This window comes from Phoca vitulina, unplaced genomic scaffold (genome assembly GCF_004348235.1).
Source record: "Phoca vitulina isolate PV1807 unplaced genomic scaffold, GSC_HSeal_1.0 scaffold7, whole genome shotgun sequence".
Taxonomy (NCBI): domain Eukaryota; kingdom Metazoa; phylum Chordata; class Mammalia; order Carnivora; family Phocidae; genus Phoca; species Phoca vitulina.
Window position 1 is genome coordinate 44,094,805 of NW_022589710.1, and position 17,682 is coordinate 44,112,486.

The window sequence follows — 17,682 nt, forward strand, 5'->3', positions numbered from 1 at the left end:
CTTATTTATCTTCATATTGTGCATCTCCTTCCTCTACACTATAAACTGCACTGAGGGCAGAGATAATTAAATTAATTCAATTCCAACACCACTGAGGACCCACTACATGCAAGGAACTGTGATAGGCAACTGTGGGAGTTAACAAAGAATAAGTCAAAGTGACAGGGATCCTGTTCCCAGTAGGTACATAATCTACGTAGGGAGAAAAATGCATATGTAACTATAAATGCAGAGCAGATAATATGCCATATAATATTACTACAAAGTGCTATGGGATCAAAAGAGAAAGACATAAAATGTAGAAAAAAAGTGATAAGAAAGCCCTCATATAAGAAGATGGTTCTATTATGGCTTAGAAGGATAACAGGGGAAAAAAAAGCATTCAAGGCAGACCAAACAGCCTTAATAAAAAGACAAAAAGGGCAAAAAGTAAAGGACAGGGACGCCTGGGTGCCTCAGCTGGTTGTCTGCCTTCAGCTCAGGTCATGATCTCAGGGTCCTGGGAAAGAGTCCCACATCAGGTTCCCTGCTCAGTGGGGAATCTGCTTCTCCCTCTGCCTGCCGCTCCCCCTGCTTGTGCTCTTTCTCTGACAAATAAATAAATGAAATCTTACAAAAAACAAAAAGTAAAGGACGTATAAGAAGAAGAGGTTAAAAAGATCAAAGCAGCTACGGCACAGAGAAACTGTAGAGTTCCACTGAAATCATGTTTGATGATGTTAGGAAACAGAAAACAAAATTTTCAGTGAGTGTGCTATAGAACTCAACCTTACCCACTACAAAATGAAAATATGAAGTACTTTCAAGTAAACAAAAACTAATGTCCTTTCCAGTTTCCAGGTCTGAAGTTCAAATGATGGAGCTCATATACACAACTAGTTTTAAAGTAAAAGTGCTCATTAAAAGCATGTTTCATCAATTTCATGTGAAATTTATCATGACTTTTAAGGTGGTTTTAAACTGTCTAAACAACAATTTTTCAAAAAATCCTACTTCCTCTTTCCAAAATTTTAATCCAAAGGGAGTAGGGAAAGAGGTAGCAGGCAGGGAGGCCAGGGGTAGGACCATAATTTAATATTACACCCAGTCCAAATTTGAAAGTAATTTATTTAAACACTTCCAAAAGAAAAAGGCAAGTTTTTTTGCAATATTCTCAAAAGTCATAATTTTACTGATATTAACTAGTAACACTATTATTCATAAGCCTTTAGAGGGTAACTAGCTGTTGTTCACTATATTCATTCAATAAGAATATACTGATTACCAATCAAATACCCAGAAAGTCTAAGCAGAATACACAAAAATCACAGAATTTTAAAGGTTAACAGAGATTTAGAAGAATAACCAAGATAATTTTAAAGAATAACAAAGTGGGGGTATGAGGCCTCACCATACCAGATATCTGAATTTATTACAAAGTAATAAAGTAGTAAATAAAGACAGGGTAATACTGGCTCTGAGATAGGCAAACAGAGCATAAAAACCGGCCAACATGTAAATAGAAATATAACATATGACTTAAGATCCTTACTGAAAATCAGTGACAAATAGATACTGCTCTATAAACAGCATTGGCACACTTATTTTCGATATTAAAAAAACTGAATTATTAAAAAAACCCTGAATTACATTCATTATATTATTCACCATAATTTCAGAAAAATTTGAATATTTCAGTATTAAAAACCTTTAAAGATCATCAAGTCCAATACCATCACCTCATAAAAGAAAAATAAAGACCCAGAGAAGTTAAAACATTTAGCCAAATCACAGAGTGTGGCTACATAGGAATTAAATTCATATCTTATGATTCTTTATTCAAAAATTTACAGGGGCGCCTGGGTGGCTCAGTTGGTTAAGCATCTGCCTTCGGCTCAGGATTGAGCCCCATGTTGGGCTCCCTCCTCACGGGGAGCCTCCTTCTCCCTTTCCTCCCTTGTTATATCTCTCTCTCTCTCTCAAATACATTTTTTAAAAAATCTTTAAAAAAAAAAGAATTTACATTCTTGGGATACCTGGCTGACTCGGTCAGAAGAGCATGTGACTCTTGATCCCAGGGTCATGAATTCGAGCCCATGTTGGGTGCAGAGATTACTTAAACTTTTTAAAAATTTTTCTAAAAATTTATTCTCTCATTCAATACACACAAAATGCTTCCCATCTACCCCAATTTCTTTAAGTCACCCATGATACCAACAATGACAAATCAGAAGTGGAAGAAGACAAAAAAGGTGTGGCAAAATAAAAAGCCAATACATGCTTTCATTTCCTTCTGCCCTCAAACCTTCTTTCAAGGAAATTAACCAAAAAATCTATGGGCATCTGGCTGGATCAGTCAGTAGAGCCTGCAACTCTTTATCTCAGGGTTGTGAGTTCGAGTCCCACACTGGGTGTAGAAATTACTTAAAAATAAAATCTTAAAAAAAAAAAAAAAAATCCAGCCCTACCTTCAAAGATTAATCTTATCTAAATCCAAACTAAAGACAAAGAAGAGTTTCATGGTTTCAGTATGCAGGAGATTCAGGAGGAAAAGAATTTTAAGAACTGTGATTCTTGTGTCAGCGCATCAAAAATATCTATGAATATCATATATTTAGGGAGTGCTGTTATTAGGCCCAACATGCTTCAGGCACAAGCTCCAGCAACCTCGTATCTCACTCAGTTTGTTTCCAGAGGATGTTAAACATTTACATTTAGAGATTTTCACAAAGACCAGTTAAACAAACACGGCTGAAGACACGGCTGAAAGTAGTTGCTCCAATTCCAAGGCTCAATTAAGGTACAGACAGAAATGACATCTCTAGGAAAGCACTCAATCTCAGGTTACTAGGGCTGTTCACCATCTGTTAATTCAGATAAAACTTTCCTTCCATAAATCACCCCCCTGGGATACGTGACAGGAGTACTGATAGTGAAGTGAGAGAGACTGGTAGAGACCCTATTTGCAAACGTGAACCTATTTGCAAAATTGAAATCCCAATTTAAACTATGACCACCACTACCACAGAAGGATAATATGCTCTATAAAGAACATAAAATTGACTATATTTAATCACTTAAGCACTGAAGGGTAAGAATATGACCTCTGGAGCCAGACTACCTATGTTTGAGTCCACCATTTGCTGTATGATTTGGGGCAAATGCTTAACCTCTGTAACTCAAATTTCTCAACAGGAAAATAAGGATAATAAGGATAGGGGCACCTGGGTGGCTCAGGTGGTTAAGTGTCTGCCTTGGGCTCAGGTCATGATCCCAGGATGGAGCGCCTGCTTCTCCCTCTCCCTCTGCCCCACTCCCCCCAACTTGAGCTCATGCGCGTGCATGCTCTCTCTCTCAATAAATAAAATCTTTAATAATAATAATAAAGATAATAATACCTACCCTCACAGGAGTTATTGCGAGAATTAAATTAGTGCATGTAAAGCACTTAGAACAATGCCTGGAATACAGCATCAGCTGCTGCTAGCATTATCACTACTACCTAATCCCATTACTAGACTATCAGTTCTCTCATGTGGCTCAAATACAGGCTAGTTTCCTAGCCATCATGCAATTTTAATGTTCCTGAATCAATGATTCAATATACCAAATTCAAAAAAAAGCTCTACAAAACACAGCCTCAAGTCTTCCTTTTATTTATTTATTTTTTAAAGATTTTCATTTATTTTTTTGTCAGAGAGAGAGAGAGTGCACAAGGAGGGGAAGCAGCAGGCAGAGGGAGAAGCAGGCTCCCTGCTGAGGAGGGAGCCCAACCCGCAGGGCTTGATCCCAGGACCCTGGGGTCATGACCCAAGCCCAAGGCAGCCACCCAACCGACTGAGCCACCCAGGCGCCCCTCAACTCTTCCTTTTAAATCATTTACTTATCAGTCAAACAAAATTCTCACAAATATTAATCAACAGCAAAAGTTTACTTATCTCCAAGAAATCTATGAATTATCACTATGATATGGAACTTCTGAAAAATCTTATACTTGAAATAAATCTTTTTCATTTTACTTTTAATTACAAATTAAACTGATCTTACAAATAAGATTAATAAGTCTAGATCCATATACAGTAATAAAACATACTGAACCTTTTATTAACATATTTACTATTAATCTGCAAATTTGCCCTTGTAAGGATTTTAACCAAAAAAATGAATAAATGTTCAACATCTTTAGTCATCTGAAAAATGCAAATAAAAACCATTCTAAGACATTTTATATCCACTTGACTGGCTAAAAAAAAAATTAAAGAAATTAACAACCCAGGTGGTGGCAAGGATAGGCAGGCTCTCATACACTGCTAGTGGATAACCACTGGCAATTTCTTATAAAGTTAAACAAACATCTACCCTGTGATGTAACAATTCCACTCTTAAGTATTCAACCAAAAGAAATGAAACATATGTTCACAAAAAGACTTGTACAAGAATGTTAATAGCAGCCTTACTCATAACAGGTAAAAGCTGGAAATAACACAAATGTCTATCAACAGGAGAACAGAAAAACAAAGTGTGGTATTCATAAAATGGAATACTGTGTGACCTAGGAAGTTATCTATTGTTTACACTAATGATTTGAATTTATTACTTAATGAGGATGTCTTTTTATTTTCTTCAAATTCTGTCTCATCCCTAGTTGAAGACAGTTTTTATTCTGAAAACAACCTTACTTTTTGTTCAGTAACTCGAGTTTTTTTGCCACAAGGTAAGCTTTTGAGGAATTTTTTAATTCGTGCTTTTAAGTAGCAAATGACACCCGGCTGGCTCAGTCCACATAGCATGCAAGTCTTGATCTCGCGGACTGAGTTCAAGCCCCACGCTGGGTGTAGACATTGCTTAAAAATAAATCTTGGGGCGGCTGGGTGGCTCAGTTGTTAAGCGTCTGCCTTCGGCTCAGGTCATGATCCCAGGGTCCTGGGATCAAGCCCCGCATCGGGCTCCCTGCTCGGCAGGAAGCCTGCTTCTCCCTCTCCCACTCCCCCTGCTTGTGTTCCGTCTCTCCCTGTGCCTCTGTCAAATAAATAAATAAAATCTAAAAAAATAATAATAATAAATAAAAAATCTTAAAAAAGACAGAGAGGCAAATAAATCTCTGGGTTTTATTAAGCAATACTACTTTTATTAAGTGAAACTCTTAAATGTATGTACACATATTTTTTTTTTCTTATGCATTCTTGGTGCATGTTCCTCCTAAGTGTTCCCTCCAGAAATTATCCATGTATATATAAAAAAGAAGACTCGGTTAAAATGGCTACTTCGATGGAAACGGTGTCTTAGGGAGATACAAGTTGGACTTGAGGTAAATTGAATACTTAAATTGTGATCTAGGGATGGTTTAAATGGCACTGTATTTAAAAGGGCATACAACTGCTGTAACTTTCTATTTCCTTAACAAAAAAAATAAATATAAAAAACAAAATGAATCTCAAAAATATGTTAGGGGCACCTGGGTGGCTCAGTCCTTAAGTGTCTGCCTTCGTCTCAGGTCATGATCCCAGGGTCCTGGGATCCAGCCCCGCATTGGGATCCAGCCCCACAATGGGCTCCCTGCTCAGCGGGAAGCCTGCTTCTCCCTCTCCCACTCCCCCTGCTTGTGTTCCCTCTCTGGCTGTCTCTCTCTCTCTGTCAAATAAATTTTTTAAAAATCTTAAAAAAAAATTTTTTTTTTTTAAAATATGTTAAGCACAAGAAACCAGATAAAAAGAGTATATATCCCATTTATATGAAATTCAGTAACAGACAAAATCAGAAAGCAGTTGCTGGGAGGGAGGGCAAAACAAAATTGAAAGGGACATTAATGTTCAGCAGGGAGTCTGCTTCTCTCTCTCTCTCTCCCCCTCCCTCTGACTCTCCCTACTGCTCTTTCTCTAAAATAAATAAAATCTAAAAAAAAAAAAGGGGACATTAAACTTTTTGCTGATCATTTATGTAAATTAAGTCACAGCTTTGAATATTATCCATCCCTAAATTCCACATAAAAATTAGAGACCACTCAAAAAGAAGAAAAAAAAAGAACAGGAACATAACTTCACTTAAAGAAAATACTTAAAGGTTAATGATAATATTTAAAATGTTCCACTAGTGATAAAATACAAATTTCAGAAACCAATTACTATTTTCTCCCTATCAAATTAGCAAATATTTTTAAATGATAACACTGCTGGCAAGGGTATATATCTCAAGCTCATACATTGCTAATGGGAATGTAAATTTGTAGAACCTTTCTAGAAAGCAATCATGCAATGTCTTGCTCTCTTGAGAACCCTCAGAAATGTATACCTTGACTTGATAATTCCACTTATAGGAATCTATCTTAACAATATAGAAATGTGGACAAAGATCTGTGTTTAGCAATTATTCAATGAAGTTTTGCTTATAATAATTAGAAATAATCTGAATGTAAAAACTATGGAAATCCATTGTATAAATGATATTTCCTTTAATGGAATATTCCTCAGCTGTTTTAAACTGTTTTCAAATAATTATAATGATATTAAAATGCATGTTAAAAAAAAGCAGGTTCCAGGGGTGCCTGGGTGGTTCAGTCAGTTAAGTGACCAACTCTTGGTCTCAGTTTAGGTCTTGGTCTCAGGGTCGTGGGTTCAAGCTCTGCATTGGACTCCATGCCCAGTGTGAAGCCTTAAAAAAAAAAAAAAAAAAAAAAGGGCGCCTGGGTAGCTCAGTCGTTAAGCATCTGCCTTCGGCTCAGGTCATGATCCCAGGGTCCTGGGATCGAGTCCCCCATCGGGCTCCCTCCTCGGCGGGAAGCCTGCTCTCCCTCTCCCACTCCCGCTGCTTGTGTTCCTGCTCCTGCTATCTCTGTCTCTGTCAAATAAATAAATAAAATCTTTAAAAAAAAAAAAAAGCAGGTTCCAAAATTATGTGTTCAATAAAAATCTGCATGAGGAAAAAATGGATAATAGATGTTAATGTCATTAAAAAAATAATGAAGGGTCAAAGCACCTGGGTGGCTCAGTGGGTTGAGCACCCAGATCTTGATTTTGGCTCTGGTCATAATCTGGATGGTGGGATCAAGCCCTGCCTTGAGCCCCTCATCAGGCTGCAACCTCAGAGTGGAGTCTACCTGAGATTCTCTCTCTCTCTCTCAGCCCTTCCCCCGACTCGCGTGCATGCATGAATGCGCAGGAGCGCATGCGCACATGCACACGTGCACACACACACACACACACTCTCAAAATAAGTAAATAAAATCTTTAAAAAAATAATGAAGGGTCAGTATCATAGAAACTATGATTATATTTCAGTGTCTGGGCTTTCTTGTAAAAGCACAAGTGATATCCCACATTAACTAGGTCTACTAGAGGGGGGAAAAAAGACCAAAAGAGTAAGAACATTCATTGAAGGAACACACCATTAGTATTATTTCAGATACGAATAGCCAACTTATCAAATGAAGTCAAAGTACTTCAAGGTATGTTAACAAATCTGTAAGCAAAAGTTACAGAATTCAAAACAATGCAAATATATACCAATCATGTTTAATTTGAACTAGAGAAAATAATTAGGTGATTTAGTTATTTTCCACAAGACTAAACTCAGCTCTTTTACAAAGCAATGAAAAGGGGAGAGGCACAGCAAGAAGTCAAGCCAGCAACCTGATTTCCCAGGAAATTAGTTCTTACTTGGCAAAGTACTGCCCTCATAGTCTAAAAAAGCAGAACTGTACAAAGAGAAATGAGACACACAAAACTCAAATACCATGTAAAAGATGTATACTTTTCCCTTTGCTCTTAAGATCTCCAAAAAGAAAAAATATTGCATATTAAAACATAGGTAAGGGGCACCTGGGTGGCTCAGTCGTTAAGCATCTGCCTTCAGCTCGGGTCATGATCCCAGGGTCCTGGGATCGAGCCCCGCATCAGGCTCCCTGCTCCGCAGGAAGCCTGCTTCTCCCTCTCCCACTCCCCCTGCTTGTGTTCCCTCTCTCACTGTGTCTCTGTCAAATAAATAAATAAAATCTTTAAAAAAAAAAAAATAGGTAAAAGGAGCTCAATTTAGAGTTAAATGCTCTTTAAAAAAAAAAAATTTACTTGAGAGAGAGAAGGGGGAGGGGCGGAGGGAGAGGGAGAATCTCCAGCAGATTCCCCACTGAGCTCAGAGCCCCCACGCAGGGCTGGATCTCACAACCCATGAGATCAGGACCTGAGCGGAAGTCGTTGGTCACTTAACCAACTAAGCCACCCAGAAGCCCCAAGTTAAATGTTCTTTAAACAAAGAATCAGTTTATCTTAAAATGCTAAGTAAATCACACAAATGTAAAAGAATTATATTTTTATTCTATTTTAAATGAAAAGGAAAATACCATGCCATTTCTCACCTTCAACTAAGATTACATGGAAAACTATGATATTAATTAATTCTTGATTTTGAATTTACCAAGTTAATTAAAATCCTTGTAATTTTTCCTCTATAATGTTTTTAATCATCACTATAGAACATCTCCTTGAATTTCCAATTTAAATAATAAGGCCTTAGTATTTGATTTTCCCTCAAAAAAAGGCTATGTGTTTAATTCAAAAGAAGTGTCTTCTTCAGATAAAAAGGTACTTCAGATAAAAAGTAGGTGAGTGAAAGAGGGGAGGGGCGCCAGGATGGCTCAGTCAGTTAAGCCTCTGACTCTTGGTTTCAGTTCAAGTCCCGATCTCAGGGTACTGGGATCAAGCCCCGTGTGTGTCATCCCCCCTCAGCAGGGAGTGAGCTAGAGATATTCTCTCTCCCCCTCTGTCCCTCCCCCTGCTCATGTGGATGTGCATGCTCACGCACCTGCTTCTCTCTCTCTAAAATAAATAAATCTTGGGATGCCTGGATGGCTCAGTTGGTTAAGCTTCTTTCTGCCTTCAGCTCAGGTCATGATCTCAGAGTCCTGGGATCGAGACCCAGATGGGGTTCCTTGCTCAGCGGGGAGCCTGCTCCTCCCTGTGCCTGCTCTGCCTGTAACGTAGCTCTCCCTGCTTGTGTGCGCGTGCACTCTCACAAATAAAATATTTTTTAAAATAAAATAAATAAATAAATTTAAAAAATAAATAAATTAATAAAATAAATCTTAAGAGAAAACAAAAAAATAAAATAAGAGGTAGGGAGAGAGTAGGGGGGAAGGAGGGGAAAAAAGAAGGGTTATAATAGAAACAATTTTTCCCTTAAGTAAGATGTTTAAAAATCTGACCCTGATTTCCATTTAAGGTCCAACACTGAAGCTTCTGTAGAACTATGGACACAAGGCTGCACCATAAGCAGAAAAATGACACCTGAACTTCACTTAATGTTCAAGTATGAAATAATACAAGGATGAAATTATACAATCATACATTTAAATCAGTGGATTCATTTATAACCCATTGTTGCAACTCTAAAATGCTTCCCTTGGCACCATGATCTCAACTGCCACACCAGACCAAAAGGCCAACAAACTGCTACTTGGAAGAATTAGTAACAAAGCAGAATATTTTATTAAACTTTTGTAAGTGCCTGGCTGGCTGGCTGGCAGAGTTGGAAGAGCATGTGACTCTTGATCTTGGGGTCATGAGTTAGAGCCCCATGTTGGGTGTAGAGATTACAAAAAAATAAATAAACTTTCAAAGAAAGAAAGGAAGGAAGGAAGGGAGAGGAAGGAATGGAAGAAAGAAAATATTTGCAAATCCAGTATTAATAAGAGACTTGTGTCCAGAATGTATGTGTGTGTGTGTGTGTGTGTATATATAATATATTTAAGATTTTATTTATTTACATGAGAGAGAGAGGGAGAGAGCACAAGCAGGTGGAGCAGAGGCAGAGGGAGAAGCAGACTCCCCCCTGAACAGAGAGCCCGAAGCAGGGCTCAATCCCAGGACACTGAGATCATGACCTGAGCCAAAGGCAGCCACTTAACTGACTGAGCCACCCAGGCGCCCCCAGAATGTATATTTTTTTACCACTCAAACTCAATAATAAAAAGCAAATAACTCCATTTTTTTAAATGGGAAAGGGATCCAAAAAAACATTTCTCCAAAGAAGATAAACAAATAGCTGATAAACCCATGAAAAATTCTCATCATTAGCCAGCAGGAAAATTCAAAACAATACCACAACGAGTTGCCCCTTCACATCTACTAGGATAGCTATAATAAAAAACCAAGAGTGATAATAAGTGTTGGTGAGGATGTGGAGAAACTGGAATGCTCATACCCACTCTTGGTGGAAATACAAAATGGTATATATAGCTGCTTTGGAAAACTGAGTTACCATATAAACCAGCAATTCTACTACTACTAGATATATACCAAAGAAATGAAGGGGCATCTGGATGGCTTAGTCAGTTGGGCCACTGACCCTTGGATTCCACCCGGGGTTATGATCTCATGGGTCATGGGATGGAGCCCCGGTCAGGCTCTGCACTCAGTGGGGAGTCTGCTTAGGGTTCTCACCCTCTGCCCCTCCACATGTGTGAGCTCGCTCGCTCTCTCAAATGAATAAATCTTTAAAAAAAAAAAAATGAAACCATGTGTCCATACAAAAACTTGTATGGGAATGTTCATAGCAGCCTTGTTTGAATAGCCAAAAACTGGAAACAATCCAATGTCTATCAACAAGAGATTTTTTTTTAATTGTGATATAACTATATACTGGAGTACTACTCAGCAATAAAAAGGAATAAATTCCTGATGCACAAAATAACATGGATAAATCTCAAATAAACTAGGTAGAGTGAAAGAAGCCAGACCTCCCTATCAAAAAAAGTACATACTACAATTCTTTACATAAAATTCTAGAAAATGTAAAATAATCTATAATGACAGATAAGTGGTTATCTCTGTGGGTGGAAAGGGAGAGACAGATTACAAACAGGTACAAGGAAATTTTTAGAATGGTTAAGTATGTTCCTTATCTTGATTGTGGTGGGTAAATAGGTAAAAACTCATCAAACTATACAATTAAAACACCTGCAATTTCACTGTATGTCAATTATACCTGAATAAAGCCGTCCCAAAAAAGAAAAAAAAAACGCATACACCATGTTAGGGGGAACAGAAGTATACTAGGGTTTCTGAAATGGCACATTTGGGTAAGGAAAGGGTAGAAAAAGTAGGCTGAGAGCTTTTAAGAATGAACCTTTTTCAAAGTCAATATAGTAACTAATCCCTATATGATAATAGCTGAATATTCAACATCCACTGACAGAGCAAATAGTCAAAACAACCAAAGCTACTATGAATTCAGTCTAACCTTCAAAATAAAAAATTTAATTCATCTCAAAATGTATATAATATAGATAATATATGTAATATATACATATGTATATATGTATGAAAGTAGTAAGTTCTTTTTTTTAGTAAGTTCTAAGTATATATATGTTTTAAGTATAATTACATTTTTAGAACTTACACTTTTGTCTACAGATAATATTTGATGAGCAAATGAATTAACTGTACAAAACATCCACCCCCAATTCAAAGAGTTGCAGGTAGCAGATTGAGAATTGCTGATAGGGATATTCAATACCAAGAAGATTCAATACTTAAATATTAGCTTAAAAAAAATAGAAGTCAGGTCTAATGAAAAATTTATCTAACAGGTTCCATAGCTATACTTCATAACCCAAAAGAATTTAGGTATTAGTTATAAAATTGCTAATCTGGGGGTAAATAATTAAGAATTTACTGTGACTTAAAGGCAAAAAATATAACTGAATTAAAGAAAGGTTCAAGTTATTCAACAGATGGGACTAAAAATAAGACAACAGAGTCAAGAAGAATTCAAGTTTGAAGTTTAAGTTTCATTAAGTTACTTAATATTATATTTCTCTGTGTTGCTGGTTTCTCTGACTTTGCCTTTATTCAGGAGCCAAGCAGTGTTCTACAGCTTTCAATCCTTCTTCCTCCCTGAGTAACTGGAAAAAAATCTGATAATCATTTTCCTAATTAACTATATGTACCTTAATATAAATAAGTTACCACAATTGAGATTTTGCTATCTAATCAGAGAACTCAGGACTTTGACCCTGATTAGAAGAATATAAGGAATCAGCAAGCAAGTGAGGTGAAACAGAGATTTGGTGGTGAGAGAAGTTCGGGAAGTCACTGAACACTAATTATTAATACATCAGCTCCTTGGTAACCCATTTAGATGACAGGGGGTCTCTTCCCACTGCTTAAACCCAGACTCCACTGGGAAGGACAAGTGGTATGGTTTGGCCTAGTTACAATTGCTATGGACCTATTACCAAGAGCTGCAGAAGCAGAGACAAGTGTCCAGCCTTCTAATTTCACATGGTCCTGCCCAGGCTCCCATCCTCTAGGACTAGCAATTCTCAGTCTATTCACTTGCATTCTGACCTGCTTTCCCGAGTGGAAGATAACAAAGGAAGAGTTATGGCAAGGAGTGGAAACTGCACAGAACAAAAAAATATGTCCATGGGAGAATGCTGCAAATAGGATCATCCTCCTTTACATATGTCACTCTAGGAAAACTGCCAAGAGTGGCTCACTACTCTAGACATACTTCCTACAGATCCTCCAGACTCCTCAAACATATGTCAGTATTCTCCTCATTCTCCCTTAGTTTCAACCCTCCTTTTGCCCCAAGATTTCCAAGTGTGTATATTTTACAATCTCAAAAGTATATAGCAGTATCATAAGGACATCCTACTTATCAGAACCTGTGTCTCACATCTGAACAAACATCCTAAGGCTTTATATAATATTTCTAACTTTAATAATGAAATTTCCAATAGGTTATATTACTGAAACAAATTTTCTTGGCAAATAAAAGGATTTGTTTTAATGTCAAGATAAAAAAATAAGATAGCAAAATTCTTTTTTAATATTTAAGGAGTACAATTGTTTCCTTTCTCCTTAGCCCTATCAAGGAAACATGTATCAGAGTTCAGAAATTGGGAGAATTCAAGAGCCATTCAGTGGAAATCAAAATCTATCAAACACAATAGATGTTTTGGCAAGCCCAAAATAAAATGCTGGTTTTCAAGTACTCTATTAAATAAACAACTTTTTTTTAAGGTGAAAAGTTTACCAAGGGACCTTTTCTAATAAAAGTACTTCTCTCGGCGAACTTAAAACCAGACATAGGTTTCTGTACCATTACAGAACTAGATTTTCAGGCACCAACATTTCCATTAGGATTTACTGTATAAAGGCTAGAAGCGGAGACAGCAGATCAGAAGCTATTTATAAAAGAGGATAAAACGCTACCGAAATAGAAAATAAACTTAATTAACTAGTGTTAACTGAACTTCTACTTTTTTAAATCACTTACTTGAATTTTCTTTGATATATGAAATTAAGTCTCACTAAACTGTACAGTCAGGAACATACAGTTTCTTTGGGATTTAAAAACCACCATTTATTCAACTACAGATTAACAAATCTCACTGTAAAGTGTTGAGCAATCAGAGCTATTCATAGATACCTGTGATTAAATTATGGGTGAATAATAAGTCAATTGAATAAAGTCCATTTATTAAAAAGCAAGTAATCAAACCAGTCAATGTTCACAATTACAAAGAATGAACTTTCATATTTTCCCACACTCAATTATTAAGATTTTACATTCTTCCATCAGTTAGTAAAAAATGAATTATCTCTACAAATGTGACCACCAACTGCACAGTGACTTACAGAACAACCATTTTGGTGGTAGGAACACTCCATCTAACGCAATGCAAGGAATTCAAAAGCTTTCATCCTTGGAACCTTTATCATAAAAATCAGTAAATTTATTCTGTGAAAAAACTGCTTATGTTTTTCAATTCAAGTATGTAATGATTATATGTTTTGTAGTCTTCCAAACAAAAATAAAATTTTAATGAAATATAAAAATCTGAGAAAAATTATTTTTGAGAGACAAGAAATTATGTAAAAACCCTAACGTGGGGCACCTGGGTGGCTCAGTAGGTTAAGCGTCTGCCTTCGTGATCCCAGAGTCCTGGGATCCAGCCCCAATTGAGGGTCCTGCGATCTAGCCCCAATTCAGGGTCCTGAGATCCAGCCCCGATTCAGGCTCCCTGCTCAGTCGGAGTCTGCTTCTCCCTCTCCCTTTGCCCCTGTTCATGTGCTCTCTCTCCCTCACTCTCTCACTCAAATAAATAAAATTTACAAAAAATCTTAATGCAAAGCTACACCAAGAGTTTCTTCACAATTTCATAAAATATTAATGAAAGGATTACATAAATCCCCTGGATTAAAGATTTTAAGGAGAACTGCAAGAATCTGTTTTCGATACTGCTTTCTCTGTTCTTATATCCACAAAAACTAATCTAAATCAACTCCTCCTAAATATAAACCATCTAGGTTTTTATAGAAGAAAAATCAAACCAAGAATAGCACAGAAAAAATATATATTCTTAATATAGCTTTAAAAAGGTACTACAGATTACATTTAAATCACTCAAACAAGTTAAATTTACAATATATGCCACATCCAGTTCATTCTCAAGGGAGAAAAACATCAAAACAAAAGCTCCTGCTTAATATTTACCTTGTACTTAAGCCTCTATCCCAGGTGCATTTTACCCTGGATTATTATCACTTTCTTCGCTCTTCAAAAACCTAAAAATCTAAAATACACAAGTATATCTGATTCCCTTAAAAATGCTTTTATATGTTTTGTATTAGTGTAAGGCCACGAGAAGCTTTAAATAACTTTTACTCTCTTTTAAAAAGGAAACACTCCTTTGCTTTTCTCCTTTGAAATGTATCTTATTTGGTTTATGCTTATTTTCTATATATGAACTGTTCTCAAACCAGTTCATTTCAGCGTTAGTTATTTACTGCCAATATGTCTATGTATACTTAGGTTTTTTACAGACAGTGCTTTACAGTATGGTGGTATAAAAAGAAAGGGTAAACAAGAGAGCACAAGTGAAACAAAGGTGTACCACATCTGAGAAACACCACTCGATTTCATTCCTCTGCCTCAAATTCCCTAAGTCCTCATACCAAAGATTTTCAGTATCTAAAAAGAGGCACAACACAATATGTGATAAGGCAAACATAAGAGAAACCAAATCAGAAGCTGAAGAGATGTAATAGAATGTATCACCACCAGAGACAAATTACCAGAAAAAGAAAAATAAAGATATAAATAATAAACCCAGTCTAGAAACCCTCTACTGAAGGGTTACTTTTGCTGCACTGCATGGCTCAAAACAGTTTTTGAGTTTCTTTTGACTGTAAGAAACACATTTTACATTGTGACCTAGTACACACACGAGAAAACTTTCCCAAACAATACTTTCCTTACCAAGTGCAATTCTGTTCTATTTCATTTTATTTTCAATGCTGACGGTAACCCACTAAATTGATTTTATAAATTACTAATAAATCATGATCCACAGTTTGAAAAACACAGGCTTCACAGAGGTATCCCTTATATTTGGATCATTTTTGCAATCTGCCTCTACTTGTCTCTAGCAGGATAGACAGATATTTTAAGGTTGCTACATTATTATTGTTTTCATGGAAGCAAGTGGTTTTTAAAGTGTGATCCTCTGACCAACATAAGCATCACCTGAGATAAATGCTAATTCTCAGGACCCACTCCAAACTTACTGAATTAGAAACTCTGGAGGGGGCCAGCAGTCTGTATTTTACCAAGCCCAAAATGATTCTGGTGCAAGCTAAAGTTTGAGAACCACAGCATAAAAAAAAACCCGGTCTTTTTCCTCTATTTAACAATCCAGTCAGTAAGTACCCAGGGCTTACTCCGTGGCAGTCACTATTCTAGAAGTTCTACAAATATTAACTCCTGTGAAAAAACAGCCCTATGAAATAGAGAGCATTATTATTCCTATTATACAGACGAGGAACTTGCATAGAGAGGTTAAATTGTCCAAGCTAAGTGGTGGAACTAGAATTCAAATTTTTTTCTGATTTGGCCAGGGTATGTCCATCCTTTCATGACTCCCCTCTTTCTGATCAAGTCCTCCGACCTACTCCCTTAGTTTCAGCTAGTCCTCCCCTTTCCCTTTCAAATTCACCATCCTGTCAATGTCCTCATTTTCTAATACCATCGGTGTCATCCTAAAACAATTTTTTTTCTAAAGCATTGGAATGCAAGTCACTTACAGTATTATGAAGCCGAAGTTTCTTCTATTTCTGAAGTCCTTAAAATCTACTAATGGCCACTGTTAATTTCTCCTATGTACTGTTCTAGCCCGTTTCCACAAGACCACCACTCTCTTCCTGAGCAACTTTCTCGCTCCCTCTTACTACGCCCTATGAACTACGCGCTTCCTACAAGGAAATTATTTCTCCCCGCCCACCCCTGTGTCATTTTGTTTGACTCCTCTCCAACTGAGACAACTTCTACTCCCCAGTAGACCCCTCACCCTAGTCTCAAATCCGAGCTACTCCTCGAGGATGCCCGGCCCCCTCGGATCCTCAGACCCAGGAGCTCCCAGTCCAGTCTTGGGTATCCCATCCCAGACCAGCAATGGGGGCAGGGCGCTCCGTTCCACCCCAGCTGTTCAAGGTCTCCACAGGTCCCACCCTCCTAAAACCCGCGGCTCCCACTCCCCCGGAGCCCTCCACCCTCGGACAGCCGCCTTTCTCAAGAAGGTCCCCCGCCACCCCCCCCCCCGCCCCCCCCCCCGCCTTTCCTCGACGCCCTCGCTCGGACCCAGGCCGCTCACTGTCACCCCGAACCCCGATAGCCCTCGGTCTCCCTTCTCCCTCGGACCCCGGCCACTCCCAGTTTCCCGGACCCCCAGTTCTCCCCGTTCGGGCCGCTCCTGGGATTCCCGGGGTCCTCTGCTCCCTCGCACCCAAGCTGCCCTGGGTGTGTATTCCCGAGTCACCCGGTCCTCGAACCAGGTCGTTGCCAGTCACCCTGGGTCAACCCCCCCGGGACCCCGTCCGCTTCCGTCTCCCGAGGGATCTTACCCCTCACACACCGGCCGCCGCTCAGTGCCCCAGACCCAAGCAGTGGGACGTCCCAAGGGACCTCCCTGTCAGAACCGCTCGGGTCCGGCCCCAGCCTATCTTGCCAACGCGAACTCCGCCGCCGGGAATCGGGCCATTCTCCCACCAGCCCAGTCAGCGCGAACTCGCTGCAGCCGCCGCCGCCGCCGCCGCCGCCGCCACCCTGGCCCCGGCCAGACCCGGCCCACAGTCCAGGCCCCCTTCCTCTGGCCTCCGCCTCCGGAGCGCCCAGCTGGAGTTTCTGCCCCGCGACGGCCCCCAGACCTCAGGCCCGCGTTACCGGCACTCACCTGCCGCTGCCCCCAACCAACTCCAGCGCCACTGCCTCTACCTCAGCCGCCAGTAGCCACCAAGCGCCACCACCTCCCCCATGACAACAGGCCCACCCCATTTCATACTTTCTACCTCTCCATTGGATAGTGGGGCGGCGGCTTTCTGCTCTGACTGGCTGAGTTTAGCCGTCCGTCATAGCTTCTTCACCGCCCCTTTTCCTGGACCCGGTATTAGCCCGCGTCCGGACCCGGAGCGCCCAGAACCAAGCTTTAGTTGTCATTGGTTGATGGTTGGGCAGTTCGAAGTTATGATAGGCTGCTAAAAGTGTCTGTTAAGTCAACTGGCAAGGGATGTGATGGCCATGGTTGGTTCAAGCCTGGACACAGTTTGGTTGCGCAGTAGCAAGCAAGGAAGGGGCAGACGCTCACAACCGAGGTTCCCGGGGAAGGGTTAACTCTTTGTTGTAGAGTTCACTCTGTATTCCCATCCC

General features: G+C 39.1%; 1 protein-coding gene across 7 annotated transcripts in view; it reads right to left on the minus strand.

Moving 5' to 3' along the window:
• Positions 1–17,294, minus strand: part of NUMB (NUMB endocytic adaptor protein) — a 181,391-nt gene extending 164,097 nt beyond the window's left edge. For 5 of the 7 annotated variants that reach the window (XM_032405523.1, XM_032405519.1, XM_032405522.1 and 2 more), the window contains exon 1: positions 17,210–17,294. The gene's annotated coding sequence lies outside the window, so the exon portion shown is untranslated. Of the gene's footprint in view, positions 1–16,064; positions 16,241–16,880; positions 17,044–17,209 lie in introns of those variants that run through there. The other 2 variants (XM_032405520.1, XM_032405521.1) reach the window with 2 other exon arrangements.
• Positions 17,295–17,682: the final 388 nt, after the last annotated feature.